Here is a 17669-nt window from a genome sequence, read left to right as displayed (position 1 = left end):
TTCCCAGACAAAATTCAAACTAAGCATTATTTGCATTGGCTCTATAATAAAAAATCACCAAAATGTATGGAAAGTTACTTCATTCAAAATAGGTCCATTAAAAAATTGCATCTCTGCAATAAATACCAATAATAAAATCATGGGCCCAAAGAGAGAGAAAAAAAAAAGAAGATAAGGTCATTCAAGAAAAAACTTATGCAAATGTATTGCAACTTAGGCAATGAAAACTTTAACAAAAACTTATTTTTTGACCCAAAAGAAAGAAAATTCAACAAAAACAGTGAAACAAAATAAAAAAAATGTGTTTAACATATTGTCAAGTAAGTGAAAAGGGTTTTTGAATTTATATAATAAGGGAAAATATAAAATGTAAAATTCAAATACAAAATGATTTAAATAGGAAAATTCAAATGAAATGTAAAATTAAAAAAAAAAAACCATTCTCCTGTATTCAAAAAATAAAAAATAAAAAATAAAAAAATCTCAGCCATTCAAACAAAATGTAAAATAAAAAATAAAAAAAGAACCATTCTCCCTTATTCAAAAATAAATAAATAAATAAATAAATAAATAAAATCAGAGATGGGTATAGATGATTTACTGTCTTTAGGTCCATGAAAATCCACAGAGAACTCTCCACCTTATAGTCACTCATCATCCTATTTCACAATAATCAAAACCCAACTATTAAAATATTAATAATAATAATAAATTAATGGAAGAAGAAAGAAAAAAAAAAAAAAAACTGTTCTCCCTTATTCAAAAAATATAAAATTAAAAATAAAAAATAAAAATCAGATATGGGTATAGATGATTTACGGTTTCTCTGCGTTTTCTTTGGGAAGACATGGTGCTCTCAACGGAGGACGGAGGTGCCATAGTGGGTTGAGATCTAATAGGGAGAAGAAATGAAGAGTTGTTGTCGGTGGAGATCGGAGGCGACGCGATGGTGGAAGCGGAGTGGCAGTAGAGGGGAGGGAGAGAGAGATCTCTGAGGGCAGATGTCACGACCCAAACCTGCCCCTATGGGTTTAGCACCGTAACCGGCCAGTAATCCAAGATTACCGAAGGCCTACTTAACAGTAATACAGAGTACAGGGGCTAGCGGAAGCCAATACAGTAAATAAACAGTGTCCAATGAGCTGTGACAGTCTGTATGCGAAAAGACTTTTCATTCAAATATATACAGTCAGACAAAACAGTATGTACATATATACAATCATTCAGTTTAGGGACCTAATCCCTATTAAATAGTACCGTACGGTAAACAAAACAGTTACAGAGACAGAAGGGGGAACTAAAACACCCATAAGCCATAACTTGACAGGCTCGGAACCTCGCAGTGAGGCACATAGGTTGGCTCGACAAAACTGGAGTTTACCCCGACGCTTCTAGCCACGGTCTGGTGCCTGTACACCTACATATATATCTATGAGCAGCGAGCTAAAGCCCAGTGAATAACACAATGCGTAAAGGGGTTAAGAATGAATGTCCTTACAGTAATGAAAACAGTTCATTAAATCAGTATATCAGTCATTCAGTCATATGTGGTACATCCATTAGCATAACAGTACAGTAAACAATAGGTCTTAAAAGACCGAACAGTAAATGATGGCCATCAATCAGTAACAGTAGTGGTTCCAACAAGGGAACCGACAGAGATCTCTATAACAGTAACAGTAAACAGTAGGTGCTAAGGATGCCACAATACATTTCAGAATATAGGACATACATTCATTCAATTAACAGTATCAGTTCAGAAAGCAGTACAGTTCAATTGTTCAGAAGATAATCATTTTGAACATATCTTTACACAGTTGTTACTCACAGAGTTTCTGGGCTACGGTAAAGCTAGAGCGCGTCCCCAGTCGCCAACCCTACACAGTTACAGATCGAACACACACTAAGCTACACAGTTGGGAAAGATAACAACTTAATTTCTAATTTGCCTCGGTGTGGTTCTACATCTATATCCTCATTAAGATGCCTTAAACTAGGCCTAATAATGCCTAGGATGAGATGAGGATGCAAAGATGCACTTTAAAAGCATTTTCAGAATTTTCAGAAAACAGGGGTCACGCTCGAGCGTAGGTTATTCCGCTCGAGCGAACATGCAGACAAAGGTTTCCGCTCGAGCGTAGGCTTACTCGCTCGAATGTTCTGCAAAACAGTCAAAAGTGCTGGATAGGCGAAAATCTCGCTCGATTGGGCGCTCGACACCCACTCGAGCATGAGACACAATGTCCCGTTCGAGCGTCAATTATTCCGCTCGAGCGGACTTCAAAACAGAACAAAATGCTGGGAGCACGATTTCCACGCTCGAGCGCCAGTCACCTCGCTCGAGCATGAGTCCAAATTCTGGAAATTCCAGATTTAAACCTCAAGCTCAAAACCAAGTTTTAAACCATAAATTTCGATCCTCTTGGGCCAATTTTCTAGAAAACACATCAAAACTCATACTTTAACATGATTCAAAGCTCAATTTGTAAAATCGAGGCCCAAGGGTGTTACAAACAACTCAATTCGAACCAATTTTCATGAATATGAAGAACATGCAAACATGCATGAATTAAAACCATTTCAAAGCTTCAAACACAAGCTCAAATGAGCCAATTCCTTCCAAGGACAAGATGAAAACATGAACTTAACATAACTATGAGCATGCATGTGACAATTCTCCATGGAATCAACTCAAAATTCAACAATATAGGCATGCATGCATAGAATGAGCTCTTAATTCAACAACTTGAGCTAGTTCTAGGCTTAGGTCACTAAGAACACAAGAACCATAGATGAACATTCATAAACACAACAATAAAAGGTTGAATTTCCTTACCTAAGTCTTGAATTAGAGGTATGGAGGCTCAATGTTGCAAGAACTCCTTTAATCTTCCTAATTTCCAAGCAATTCTCTCAAGAACAAATCAATTCACTCCCTCTCTCACTCTTGGTCGGTTGAGACAAGGAAAGGCTGATGAAAATGTTTTGTATAGAGTGTATTAAGGCTCAACAATAGTCCAAGTAATGGGTCACTAGGTGGCACTAATGTAATTATGGCCAACTATGCAATTTATCAATATTTAATCTAATTTAATTATACTAAATCAGTTATCAGATAAATATGCCATAAATTCACATTAATTCTAACGATCATAGAACATCAATCAATTTCAGATTCGGTCGCCGATAAGGCCTTCAATTTGCAAATTAACCATAAAAACACGAACAGATCAATTAACAAGCAACAGATAAAAATGCATTTAAACAGATACAGTCAATCAATCAGTTTCAGATTTCAGTCAGTTAGTTCAGTATTTCAATCAGTTCAATTACTTCAGTTATCAATCACAATCAGTCTCAGTTTAGCAGTAATCAGTGGTTAATCGGTAAACAGTGACGAGGGTTGTTACAACAGACAGTTTGAGACTTGATAAGTTGGAGAGGAGATCGGAAGCGGCGCGACGGTGGAGACGACTCGACGGTGGAGAGGAGGGAGAGGAAGAGAGAGATCTCTGAGGACACAGTTTGAGACCTGAGAAGTTGGAGAGAGAGAGAGAGAAGTGTGCAAATAATGTTTGGAGTGGATGGAACACAGGAGAGAAAGGGAATTGTTTTGGGCGGGAATTGAAAATATTACAAAGCATCTCAGCCCTCAATGGTTAAAAATAAATCATTTCAGCCGTTGAAATGAACTGTATCTCTGATACATTTTACATATTTTCAAAATCTGTTCTGTTTTATTATATGGATATATATATACTGACTTTTTTTAATTGTGAAAATTGTATAAATATATTTTTTTGGAGGTGGTTTGGAAGGTGTAAAAGTGATATTTTTATATCTATAGAAATCAAAATATACGGATTCATAAATGAAGAGGGTTAAGTGATATTTATTAATAGTTGAAAGGGTTTTAGTGTAATTAATGTGACATTTTCATCCTCATAAATTGAAGCTTCAACCTTTTGTTTGGTTTTGGATTTTGGTAAGTATTGTTTAGTCTGACGGGGGTCTCAAATTTTTGGATAGTTTGATAATTTCTTAATTACTTTTGTATTGTCTTAATTTTATACTTATAAATAGATGAATGGAGCGTCTCTTATAGGTTAACAGAGTTATATTTATAATGAAAATCGCAACTGCCGTGAATGTAATCTTATTATGAGGTGAACAATGTAAATTTTTTTGTTATATGTTTGATATCTTTAATTCGTTTGCCTTTCTTATTTGCTATATTGTGTTTTACGGATCTTAATTAGAAGAAATTAATTCCTAATACCTTCAATATTAATTCTTAAACTGCTCTTCTCTTGATTTTTAAGAGGCTCTATGTAGTGTATCTTCTATTTACAATTTTATAACTGTCTAGTTTATTTCATCAAGTCGAATGATGATTAAGAAAATAAAAATATATATTAAATGTATATAACTTCTGACTTCTGTTTAAAAATAAATATTTTCATAAGCCATGCTTTTGAAGATATACCTTGTAGAGTCCATGAAAATCATTGAAGACTTTTCCTTGCTCCACATAATTAATTAAACACAACAAAATTATTTCGTAAATTGCACTAATTAGTTCCATATATGTTTGGCATAGTTCTAAGTGTTGGAGAAAATACCAGAAACTAAACAATATTATTGATAAATGATGCAAAGAAAATGAGATACAAATAGATCAGGCTGAGGCACGGATATCTCGTTTTCTTTAAGGAGATCAAGCCCACTGCGGTAGGAAGAATCCAAATACCGATGCAGCAGTCACAACACTATGACTTGTCCCCTCCAGGATACAACAGCCCGACCACTTGTCGTATGGTTCAGGCCAACTCTGCGCAAGATGGTGAACCCAAAGCTCCACCAATAAAACACCCTTCTTTGCTAGTAATCTCTCTTGTATAGAAAATAGTTGATCTCTATAGATAGAAAAGAGTAGACTATATATATAGGCTATAAGGACCTTACAGTTACACCAAAAATAATGACTATTAAACAAGAAAATGGTTACACCAAAATAATGACCATTAAACAAGAAAATGGTTACACCAAAATAATGACCATTAACCAGGTTCATGAATTCTATTTAACCTCCATTTATGACCAAGAGATTACCAAAGTAATAAAACCCCATTTATGAAAAAGATAAACCAATAAATAAATATAAGATATTAAAATGGTCCAACAATCCCCCACTCATTTTAATATCAACAAGGATAAAAGAGATTACCAAACAAAGATAGACTAGTATGCATCATGAAGGTGTGCTCTACATTGAACCTTCATTAGTGAAATAGCAACCTCTACTCCAGAGTCAGTAGTGGTCTCAGACTTGAACTATGACTGCTTAGGGGAAATAAAGAATTACTGCTCACACATAATAATCTAGGTGTTGACATGAGCTTTAATAGCCAGCACATTACGGCCTTGTGCTAATCCCAGTTTTCATGAGCATATTTGAGAATAAGCCTTGTTCTCATAGAAAGCGGCCCCACTTTCATGCTCACATAGGTGAAATCTGTCAAGGATGTTCCTGCAATTTACACACCCCACTCAACAAGAGCTACAGAATTTCATTAAGAGTATAAAAACTCAACCCTCCAACATTATAGGACAAATGCACTTACATCATAGGGATGGATAACAAAATATTAAAGGGTGCATTTTTACAACCACCATATGATTTGTTCTTCCCATTGAACCTAGTTACAGGATCTCTGGTCCCTAGGTTGGGTATCCTCATACATGATTTTTGATTTTATAGGCTTCAAACCCATCCCCCTCGATGTATTCCAGACCCTATCTCTCGCCAAGGCCTTGGTTAACGGATCCGCAAGATTATCACAAGATCTTACATAATTCACAGTTATGATGCCATTACTCAAATAGGATCTCACATTACTGTGTTTCCTTCTAATAGGTCTGGATTTACCATTATAAAAATGATTGTTCACTCTACCAATAGCAGCAGTGCTATCACAACGAATTAACACAGGAGGAATTGGTTTTTCCCAAAAAGGAATTTCATGTAATAAATCTCTCAACCAATTCGTTTCCTCACATGCTGAAGCTAACGCTATAAGCTCAGCTTCCATTGTAGAATTAGCAATTATCGTCTGTTTTTTAGACTTCCAACATATAGTACCACCACCCAAGGTAAAAATAAAACCCGAGGTAGAGAGAGAATCACCTGACAAAGTGTTCCAATCGGCATCACTATATCCCTCAAGTACCGCAGGATACTTGTTATAAAACAAACCATAATTTTTTGTTCCAAATAAATATCTTATAATTCTTCCCATGGCTAGCCAATGATCTCGACTTGGTTTGCTAGTAAACCTGCTAAGTACTCCAACAGCATATGCAATGTCAGGTCTAGTACAGTCAGTAGCATATCTCAAACTACCAATCATGCTTGCATATCCCTTTTGATTAACCACTTCTTTTTCATTTGTTACAACAGACAAATGTATGCTTGCATCAAAAGGAGTAGCAACATGTTTACAGTCTCGAAAATTATATTTCTTTAAAATTTTCTCAACATAATGCGACTGATCAAGAAAAATGCCATCCTCAGTCTTGGTAATTTTAATTCCCAAAATAAAATTAGCTTCACCAAGATCTTTCATATCAAAGTGGCTATTAAGCATATTTTTAGTCTCATTTATAATATGCAAATTAGAACCAAAGATAAGTAGATCATCCACATATAGACTAATAATCACATATGCATTCTCACAAGTTTTATAATATATGCACTTATCACATTCATTAGTCTTATAGCCATTCTCAAACATGCAGGAATCAAATTTCTCATGCCACTGTTTAGGAGCTTGTTTTAAACTATAAAGGGATTTAGTTAGCTTACACACTTTGCTTTCTTGGCCAGGCTCCACAAAGCCTTCAGGTTGGTCTATGTAAATCTCCTCATCTAGATCTCCATTTAAAAATGCTGTTTTTACATCCATTTGATGAATTTTTAAATCATGAATTGCAGCCACTACAATCAACAGTCTAATGGATGTTACTCTAGTAACCGGAGAAAAAGTATCAAAGAAATCAAGATCAACTTGTTGCTTAAAACCTTTAGCGACAAGCCTCGCTTTATATTTATCTATAGTTCCATCTGGTTTAAGTTTTTTACGAAGGACCCATTTATACCCAATAGTTTTACAACCTGGAGGTAAATCTACTAACTTTCATGTTTTATTTGAAAATAGTGAGTCTATCTCATCATTTACAGCCTCTCTCCAGAAAATAGCATCAGGTGATGATAAAGCTTCTTGTACCGTATGAGGAATTTCTTCCACATTGTAAAGATAATAGTCAGGGCCAAAATCTTTTTCAACTCTAGCTCGTTTACTTCTTCTTGGTTGGATTTGAAAATTTTCTTTTTCTTGAAAAACTTGAGAAGGAGTAGAAGAGCTAGGTATAGACAAAATATTTTCAGATATTATTTGACCCCCACTATTTCTAGATTTGAAAGGAAATTTATTTTCATGAAAAATAGCATCACCTGATTCAAAAATAATATTATTTTTCATATCAACAAATCTATAAGTTGTACTATGCAACGCATACCCAAGAAAAACACAAATGGTAGCTCGTTCACCAAATTTAGGTCGTTTAGGATCTGCAAGCCTCACAAAAGCTAAACAACCCCAAACCCTCAAATAACCTAGATTTGGTTTATGCCCCCGCCACAACTCATAAGGGACAATTTTAGTCTTTTTGTGTGGCACTCTATTTATCACATGACAAGCTGTCAAAATAGCCTTACCCCAAAAATTTGAGGGAGCACCTGAATCAATAAGCATAGCATTCGTCAAGTCAATTAACGTTCTATTTTTTCTTTCAGCTACGCCATTTGATGAAGGTGAATATGGTGGAGTAGTCTTATGAATGATTCCCAATGACTGAACAAAAGAGTTGAATCCTAGAGATTCATACTTCCGGCCTCTATCACTTCGAATTCTTTTAATCTTTTTACCGAATTGATTTTCCACTTCAAGAAGGAATTCTTTAAATTTCTCAAAAGCATCACTTTTATTTTTTAATAAATATACGTTTGTATATTTTGAAAAATCATCAATAAAAGTGATAAAATATCGGTTACCACCCCGAGTTAAAATTCCTTCAAACTCACACAAATCAGTATGAAATAATTCTAGCAATTCGGTATTTTTATCAACACTTTTATGAGGCCTCTTTGTAATTTTTGCTTTACTGCAAACTTCACATTTCTCAAATTTTTTTTGTCACTTTAGGAATTAATTCTAAACTACTCATGATTCCCACATATTTACTATTTATATGACACAAGCGAGCATGCCATAAATTAATAGAAAACAACATGTAAACCGAATTAGTAGATGGTTTATTAATCTCAACATTCAATTTGAACATCCCATCACAAGCATAACCCTTACCCACAAAAATACCCTTCTTGGTAATCACATATTGATCAGATTCCATAGTTTGCTTAAAACCAGCCTTATTCAACAAATAACTTGACATCAAATTCTTCCTCATGGACGGTGTATAAAGCACATCTTTTAAAGTAAGCACACGTCCAGAGGTGAATTTTAGATCAACCTCAGCACTCCCAAGTATCTTGGTTTGACTAGAGTCACCAAGCATAATTGTTTTCTCATCATCAAAGGGAGTATACACCTTGAACCAAGTTTGATCATAACAAACATGTCTATTAGCACCAGAATCTGCCCACCAACCGTCCACATAATTAACCATGCAAATGTCTGTAATCATAGCCACAAATGGCTCCTCAATAATGTTAGCCTTTGGGGCAGGTGCACGTTTTCGGAATTTGCAAGTTCGAGCAATATGCCCACTTTTGCCACAGACAAAGCATGTAAAATTTTGTGGAGGTGATGGACCTTGGTTCTTATCTGGATTAATCCACTTATTGTGAGGTTTACCATAATTCTTCATATTCTTTTTATAAGGCTTCAAATAAGCATTCTTGGAATTATGACCTTTGGGTAAGTTATTATTTGCAGAAACAAAGTTTACCTTTGTGGTAGAATTGCCATTACCCGCTTGTGTTATTAATGCATCTTGGCCTCTAGCCTCCTCTTCTACTCGGATGCGAGTGATCAACGTCTCTAAAGAAGTCTCCTTTTGTTTGTGACGCATACTCTTTTGGAATTTTCTCCAGGATGGCGGTAGCTTGTCAACAAGTCCTGCAACTACCAAGTTGTCACCAATCTTGATGCCTTCAGATCTTACTTCTGCAACTATCATTTGGAAATCTTGTGTTTGCTCCACAAAGGATTTTCCATCTACCATTTGGAAGCGGAAAAATCGGCTAGCTGCATACTTTTTTGCTCCAGCCTTTTCGGTATCATACTTAGTCTGTAAAGCTTTCCAAATTTTCTTTACGGAAGTGTAAGTGGTGTCATAGTAATCATAAGATTGATCAGCAAGGCAATTTAAGAGATAAAAGCGGCATTTATACTCATCTGTATTATAGGAAGCCACTTTTGCTTCATGTGCCTCATAGTCTTCATCATTCATCTCCTCGGTTGGGATTTTGTTCGGATTCTTTTCGGTAAGAACATATGCAACTTTCAAAAGGCTAAGGTAAAAAAGAACTTTTCCTTTCCACCTCTTAAAATGAACTCCTTTGAACTTGAAAGGTTTGTTGAGATCTCCAATTCCATCATTGGTTTTTTCTGGTACTTGTTCCATGTTTGATCTCCTTAAAATTGTTGGAGAAAATACCAGAAACTAAACAATATTATTGATAAATGATGCAAAGAAAATGAGATACAAATAGATCAGGCTGAGGCACAGATATCTCGTTTTCTTTAAGGAGATCAAGCCCACTGCGGTAGGAAGAATCCAAATACCGATGTAGCAGTCACAACACTATGACTTGTCCCCTCCAGGATACAACAGCCTGACCACTTGTCGTATGGTTCAGGCTAACTCTGCACAAGATGGTGAACCCAAAGCTCCACCAATAAAACACCCTTTTTTGCTAGTAATCTCTCTTGTATAGAAAATAGTTGATCTCTATAAATAGAAAAGAGTAGACTATATATATAGGCTATAAGGACCTTACAGTTACACCAAAAATAATGACCATTAAACAAGAAAATGGTTACACCAAAATAATGACCATTAAACAAGAAAATAGTTACACCAAAATAATGACCATTAACCAGGTTCATGAATTCTATTTAACCTCCATTTATGACCAAGAGATTACCAAAGTAATAAAACCCCATTTATGAAAAAGATAAACCAATAAATAAATATAAAATATTAAAATGGTCCAACAGTAAGTAATTAAAAATGGATTAGATTCTTTTAAGTTGACAATACAATTTGAAAGTGCATTTGAACTTAATGAACTCATTTTAAGATCAATTTTAGTTACTTCAACCATCAACTTTTTTAGAACTTATTAAATAAAATATTTATATAAAAAATTAAGATGAATGTATATGTTTAAATTATATTTATTTAAAAAAAATAAATGATAATTACAATTTTAAAATAATTATTTATTTTTTATAATATAAATTTGATTTAAGCATGTAATTATTGATATTTGATCATCTTATTTTTTGAAATAATTTTTATATATATATTTTACTTAACAAAATTTAAAATATAAATAATTCAAGTCACTGAATTCTACTTCACAATAAATTTACCAAACTAAAACACTCATTCAGATGACCAATTTAAAAAAATTCAAACCGTTTAAAAATTAGTCGGCATAGATGCGAGTAAATAGGGAGATGTGATATCTTGTCAACATAGTGTTTTGGAAAGTTGATAAAAAATTAATTTTTTAATTTTTTTATGACTTTTTTTTGACAAAAAGATAGATTCTTTTAGATAAAAAAAAAACTGATTTTTTTAGTTAAAAAAATTAACTTTTTACTAATGTTGTCAAAATACCTCCATAATGATATAACGAATAAAATATCTACAGCTAGCCCCACCACACCAACCACCCACGCTCACCCCTCTCGTGCTACATGCCACTTCTTCACCTTCGGCTGTCGTCCAGTTTAAAAAAAAAAAAAAAAAAAAAAAAAACCTCGGTAGTAGTACCTAAAACAAACATGGACAAATTATTATATATCAATAACTTTTTAGAAAAAATTTCAAAAAAATAGAGTAGAAAAAATAATTATAAAGTAATGAATGTATAAATAATTTATATACTGAATTGTTTAAATAAGACTTGTATTTTCATCACTTTATAATTATAATTTTTTACTGGCCACTTTTTTGAAATTTTCCTAATTTTTATGCTTGGATATTATGTTATTTTGATCTATATAATTTTAGTTTGTTTGATTTTAATTCTGAACTTTTATTATCTTAGGCTTCGTTTGGAAAGTGGATTAGTTTTTTGACTTTTTTGACTATTTTAGCCTGGGATTAAAAAGTTTGGTTTGAGAAGGACTTTTGGCATATTTGATTTTTTTGTGAGAAAAAGAATGTAATGATTATAAGTTGGATGTGATATTTTGTCTTATTAAACTAAAAACCCTATTTTATTTTTTGTGACTATTTTATCCAAAAAAAGCCACAAAAACCACTTCCCAAACATAGGCTTAATTTGATTCAATGGAATATAGTTATCAATATTTTTTTTATTGAAAAATTTGCACATGAGTAGCTTCAGTCATATTTTTAACTGTAAAATTATAAATTTGATCAACTAAGTGACCCCAAACAATTCGGTGATTATTTTTCATCAAAAACCTTAATCCTCATTTTTAATTGGATAAATTGACACAAAACTTAAAATAAACTGTTAAAATTGAAAATATAAAGACTAAAATGATACAATAAGCAAAATAAAAGTATAATACCTAAAGAAACTTATTCAATTATAGTTTAACTCCATCAAATCAATCAATTTTGCTAGCGGTGATTTGGTTTAAGATTAAACTTTGTAGGAGAGGGTTCAAGAAAAGAGTTGAAAAATTCGAAGATCTTCGAAGATCCTTGAAGAACAACTTCGAATTCTCTAGAATATGATGAGAGGCTTAGATTCTTCAATAATCTCAACTTAGGAACACAACAACAAAGGAGATGATGGAGATAAGAGATTGGGTGAAGAAGAAGGCAAAATGGCTAGAGAGAGAATAATGGCAAGGCTCTCCCAGGGATCTCCCACTTTCACTCTCAAGGTTGATAATGGAGAGGGGAAATTAGTTCTTTCCCAAGAGTTCAAAAATCTCCAAAATCCATCCCTTGTAAAGCTATGGGTGGGTGCTATTTATAGGCACCTCATGATGTAGGATAGAGCCCATGTGCAAGGCACATGGGGGATATTCTCTCTAACCACCTTGTCCGAGGAGGTGACCTCTCCGAGGAGGTGACTTCTCCGAGGAGGTGACTTCTCCGAGGATGAGAAAACCCTGAAGAGGAGATCAGTCCCTCGGCGAACCCTTCTTCTTAGCCACACCTAACCAATGATCCCCAATCATCCCAAAGGGTCAGGGGTAGTCCCAGAGGACGTCCTGCCGCAAAAATATTGCCGAGTCTCATGGACCCCCCGGGGTCGTGCCACCTCGACCCGGGTATAGGCTAGTTTAACCGAAGAGTGAATTTATCTCCACTCACCGTCCTCGGGATCGGGTCCTTTGTTCGAACTCCATTACGCCCATGGTTCTGGTGCGTAGATCCCGGAAAGCTCCGAGCCCGCAAGTGTTCTGGGACTCACTAACGGAGCGACTTCTAGATTGCGTCTGAATCCGTTCGAAGCCAAGTACTTCGGATCTCTAGATTCGTGGATCCGAATCCTTTCGAGTCCGAATGCCTCGGATCTCTAGGCTTGCTTAATACCCTTTCGAGTCCGGGCCCGAGTAAGTCTCTAGGTTCGTGGATCCGAACCCTTTCGAGGCTTAGAGCGATTCAATCCGTTTGATGGCGATAAATCTGGGCCCACCGATTCTTGGACTTGCAATAAATTCGGGCCCACTAATCTTGGGCTATTGGGCCTAAATAATTTAGTGGGCTCAAATTAGCTCCTCTTACATTTGCCCCTTGCGTGTACGAGAAATTGTAATTTTCTCGGACATGCATACTGTCATTTCTTCGTCCCTGTTTCGCATCACGTTCTCCCAAAAAAAAAAAAAAAAAAAAAAAAAAAACATGTTGTCACAATAGAGCTTATGGATAAAGTTGATGACGCACTTCAATTTACAAAAAAAATTGATAAGCAAAAATTTTATTTTTTTGTACTCTACTCTTTTTTTTTTTTTTTTTTTTTTTAGAAAACGGCAGACAAATTATATATATATATAGACTAGTAGAATAATCTGAGAGCCTTCTTTTTCTTTTGTTTGGAAACTGTGGGCCCTTATATACACAAATACATACTAGAATATTTGAAAGAATATTCTAAGCATCACATTTTTTTTTTCTATTTAAAGAAAAGGGCCAAAACCCTATTTCATAGCCCACCTTTTTCTTGTTTGTTGCACAGCGGCGCCTTCTCTCTCTAAATCGAGAGACCAACCCAGCTCTCTCTTTTTTCTTTTTTTTTTTGTTTCAAGAAACCAAACGTTCTTCTTCAAAAACAGAAACAGAGCTGCTGCCGTTTGCACAGAGCTCCATCGTGGCTTCACGCAACGCCGCCGAAGACACAAGCCACTGTCACGGTTGGCTAGCACCGGCACCAACTCGTCAAGCCGCCACTGTCACTATCGCAGCTTCACCTATTTCAAACGTCGTGGCCCAAGTTGCCGTCAACCTCTTGTTGTTCCAGCTCCGATCAAGCCGCCATCGGTCTCTCTTTACTCCACCTCCGATCACTTCTCTTTGCTGGAACTCCGTCGTCAGCTTCAACTATTCCGACGCAGACCACACACGTTGCCCACTCAACGTGACGTGTGTGGTTGCCGACTCCTCTGTGGTACCACTGTTGTTTCCGGCTTCGTCTATCCAGCGCCGACCACTCAACTCGCGTGGTTTGTTCATCTCACACCCAACTCTTGCACCGGTGCTTCATTCATCGACCGTAGCTGATCAATGACGACCATGCCGCCCACTCAACACGGCGTCGGTCTGTCGGTATACTTTCTCGCCCACTGAAATTCATCACTATTAGCCATGACCCGCCAACGCTGACCACATCACCGATTCAACGTGGTGTCGGTCTGCCCAATTGTTCTACCACCTACATAGGCTGCTTCTAATCTTCAGTCTCTTTATCGCTTCTGTACGTTGGTGGGTAAGCTATTCGAATTTTTTTTTTAAAGAAAAATTGGTGGAAGCCTTCTTTGTGGTAAACCCAACTTCAGAATCTCTACATCTGATATATATATTTTGTGAATCTTGATGTGTCAATTGCTGCTCATTGCTAAAGAAAATAAAACTTGAATAGCCCTCCGTTGATTTTTTCCTTGAAATGGAGGCAAGTCTTTAGGCATTTTTGTTGACTCAAAATCTGATGTTGCTAAAATCACAATATTGAATGTTTGAATATTGTAATTCCTGAATTTGAAACTTTACTCAGAAGCTTGGTTTGAATGTAGACAAAATGACACTTTGCTTTGTTGAAAAGAAAGAAACAAACGTGTTGTTGTTGTCGATGATACACACATTGGTATTGCTATTTGTTGAACCCCTCCGACTGGATCTTGAACTCATGATGAAATGTAGCCCTGAAATTCATATTTTGGAGCTTGACTTTGTGTCGATAAATATTGACATAGATGGGGTACTAATGTTGCAAAGATTCATTGGTGTAGAGAGAGAAATAATTTGAATCTTTTGAGTTTTGTTGGTGCTGCTACTGAAAATTTTGTTAGACTTGTCTTGAAATTTGTAGAGCAGAATACAATAAATGTTGTTGCAAGCGAAACCCGAGGGAATGAGCCCCTCATATTGTATATAGGTCATGTTGTTGAATAATTAATTATTGTCTTGTCAATCTTGTAGATGCTCGGAAGATAAATAGTGGATGCCCGATGCTTTGCCTTCGTCTTCGGCTGTTCAACGTGAACCACACGTCGCCCACTCAACGCGATGTGTGGTTTTGCCTAACACCATCCAGCTCGTTAGTCTCACAGTCCGGCGCTATTTTTTTTTCGGAGTTTGAATCTCGATTTTTGCATACTCACTGGATTCGGCCGTGATTAATCAACGTGGACCACGTCGCCCTTTCAACGCGTCGTGTATGGTCGCCACCTTCTTTCCGACACCATTGCTGCCTCCGGCCTCAACTTGTCCAACGCCGACCACGCACGTTCGCCCACTCAACGCAACGTGTGTGGTCTTGCCCAGCCTAGCTCAGTCCTGTTGATTACAGTCTATAAAACCTCTCTGATTTTAACTTGAATTTCCAACATCGGCTTCGGACTTCACCCCTCTAACAGTCCCAAATTTGTGAGTATGAAATTCGGCTCCCTCTTCCTCTTGTTGAATAATAAAGATGATATATTGTTGTTTGTTTAACTTGTGGATGCTTGGGAAATACATAGCTGATGCCAAAATTTTGTGTGACCGTTGTAGTTTTACGTCGGCTTGAGAGGAACCAGCCCGGAGAGACAAAAAACTTGATAGTTGCATTTTCATGAACTTGCTCAGAGTAATAAAATTGTTATAGCTTAAATAGATAATTATTATTTGTTGATGTTGCCCCATTCTGATAATGCCTGAATCATGATCTGAAATTGATATTGTTTGTCTCATTTGTTGGCTTTGCTATTTCAGGCAAATGAATTCTTGATTGAAATCCACGACCTCGGGGCCCTTGGAACCCATACTAATGAAAGCAAGGGCTGTTCCTTGGAAGTCCGAACAAAAGCAAGACTGTCCCTCGGGAGTCCGAAAGTAGCATTCACCCTACTTTGGCAAGAAAGATTCCTCTGGAAGATAACCGAGTCTACCAAGCTTGCACCAACAGAAGTAAAGACTGTCTCCCAGAAGTCCGAGCAGAAGCAGGGCTGTCCCTCTGAAGTTCGAGTAGAAACAAGGTTCTCCCTCAGAAGTCTGAGCAGAAGCAAGGCTGTCCTTCAGAAGTTTGTGCAGAAACAAGGCTGTCCCTCAGAAGTTTGAGCAGAAACAAGGCTGTCCCTCGGAAGTCCGAGCAGAAACAAGGCTGTCTCTCGGAAGTCCGAGTGGATGCGCACTTCTACTTTGGCAGCTAATGGAAGCAAAGGCTATCCCTCGGGAGTTCGAGTAAGAGTCCACTCCACTTTGAAAAGAAATATCCTCGGAGCTCGTATTGATGAAATCAAGGGCTGTTCTTCAGACCCGCACTAATGAGAGCATGAGTTGTCCTTCAGAAGGCTCTCCCTCAGAAGTCCGAGCAGAAACAAGGCTGTCTCTCGGAAGTCCGAGTGGATGCACACTTCTACTTCGGCAGCTAATGGAAGCAAAGGCCATTCCTCAAAGCTCGCACTGGCGGAAGCGAGATCTGTTCTTCGAAAGTCTGAGGCGGAGAACACACTCTACTTTAGCAAGAAAGATCCTCGAAGCTCACGCTGATGGAAACAAGATCTGTTCTTCGAAAGTCTGAGTGGAAGCACACGCTCTACTTCAGCAAAAAAGATCCTTGAGACTCGCACTGATAGAAGCGAGGGCTGCTCTTCGGAAGTTCGAGTGGGAACACACACTCTGCTTCAATAAGAAAGACCCTCAAAGCTTACATTGATGGAAGCAATAGCTGCTCTTCGGAGGTCTGAGTGGGAGTATACTTCTACTATGTCAAGAAAGGTCTCTTCAGGTTGGTAACCAAGTCTACTATTCATCTTTCTTCTTTGAGGGGCAACAAAAAATTGAGAACTGTTTCAAGCAACATAACACAATGAAGATATACAATGTAGAGAAAATAACTTCTAATGGAGATACATAATATGGAGGAAATAAATTTCTTCATAACATAAGAAAGATAGAACTTCTTGGACAATGTAGTGCATGCAAACTGTAAATGTCATAGATAGATTTCTTCTACGGAATGTTGAAATTTGCCCCTAGAGTTGCAAGATCATTTGGAAAGCTTTCACCAGCTGCTCGGGTTGTGGCCATCATGCACCATCATAGCCATGTCTTTGGGTCTTTCTGTACAGACAGATATCCTCATCTCCGCAAGACTTTTCATGGATCTGTTGTAGTCGGAAACTTACTTCTTATTGGCCAACACACCGGGCTAGGAATCCGGTACCTCCTCGGAAGTAAAGTTCACCTTGAATAATTATGAATTGGGCAAGCATGGCCATAGTCAATTTTCCAACTTTGCTTCTGAGTTGTTCGAGGACTTCTCCTCTCCAGTCCTCCGGAAGGGTGAATACCAAAGCTGAGCAATGTTTCTCTATCGAAGTATATCGGACTTCTGCTCCTCGAATCTTCCAGCCGATGTAATACACCGGGCATTCTGCTCCATCTATATCTTGGACCAATAGTGCCCCTATGGACTTGGGGGTTGAAGTTAAGTACAACATTAAAGGCACCCCGGGCTGCGGGGCTATCATGGTCTGAGGCGAGGTCAAGGCTGCCTTGATTCTCTCGAAGGCCTTTTGGTGTTCCTGGTTCCACTCGAACTTGGCATCTCCTTTTAACAATGAACCGAAAGGGGCAGAGATCTCTGCAAGTGCTGGGATAAACCTCCGAATATAAGACACTTTCTCGAGGAACTTCTTTAACTCCTTCTGAGAATGCGGGGGAGGCAT

Source organism: Camellia sinensis, chromosome 15, assembly GCF_055761805.1.
Source record: "Camellia sinensis isolate YWXY chromosome 15, ASM5576180v1, whole genome shotgun sequence".
NCBI lineage: Eukaryota > Viridiplantae > Streptophyta > Magnoliopsida > Ericales > Theaceae > Camellia > Camellia sinensis.
This window is presented reverse-complemented; position numbering follows the sequence as displayed.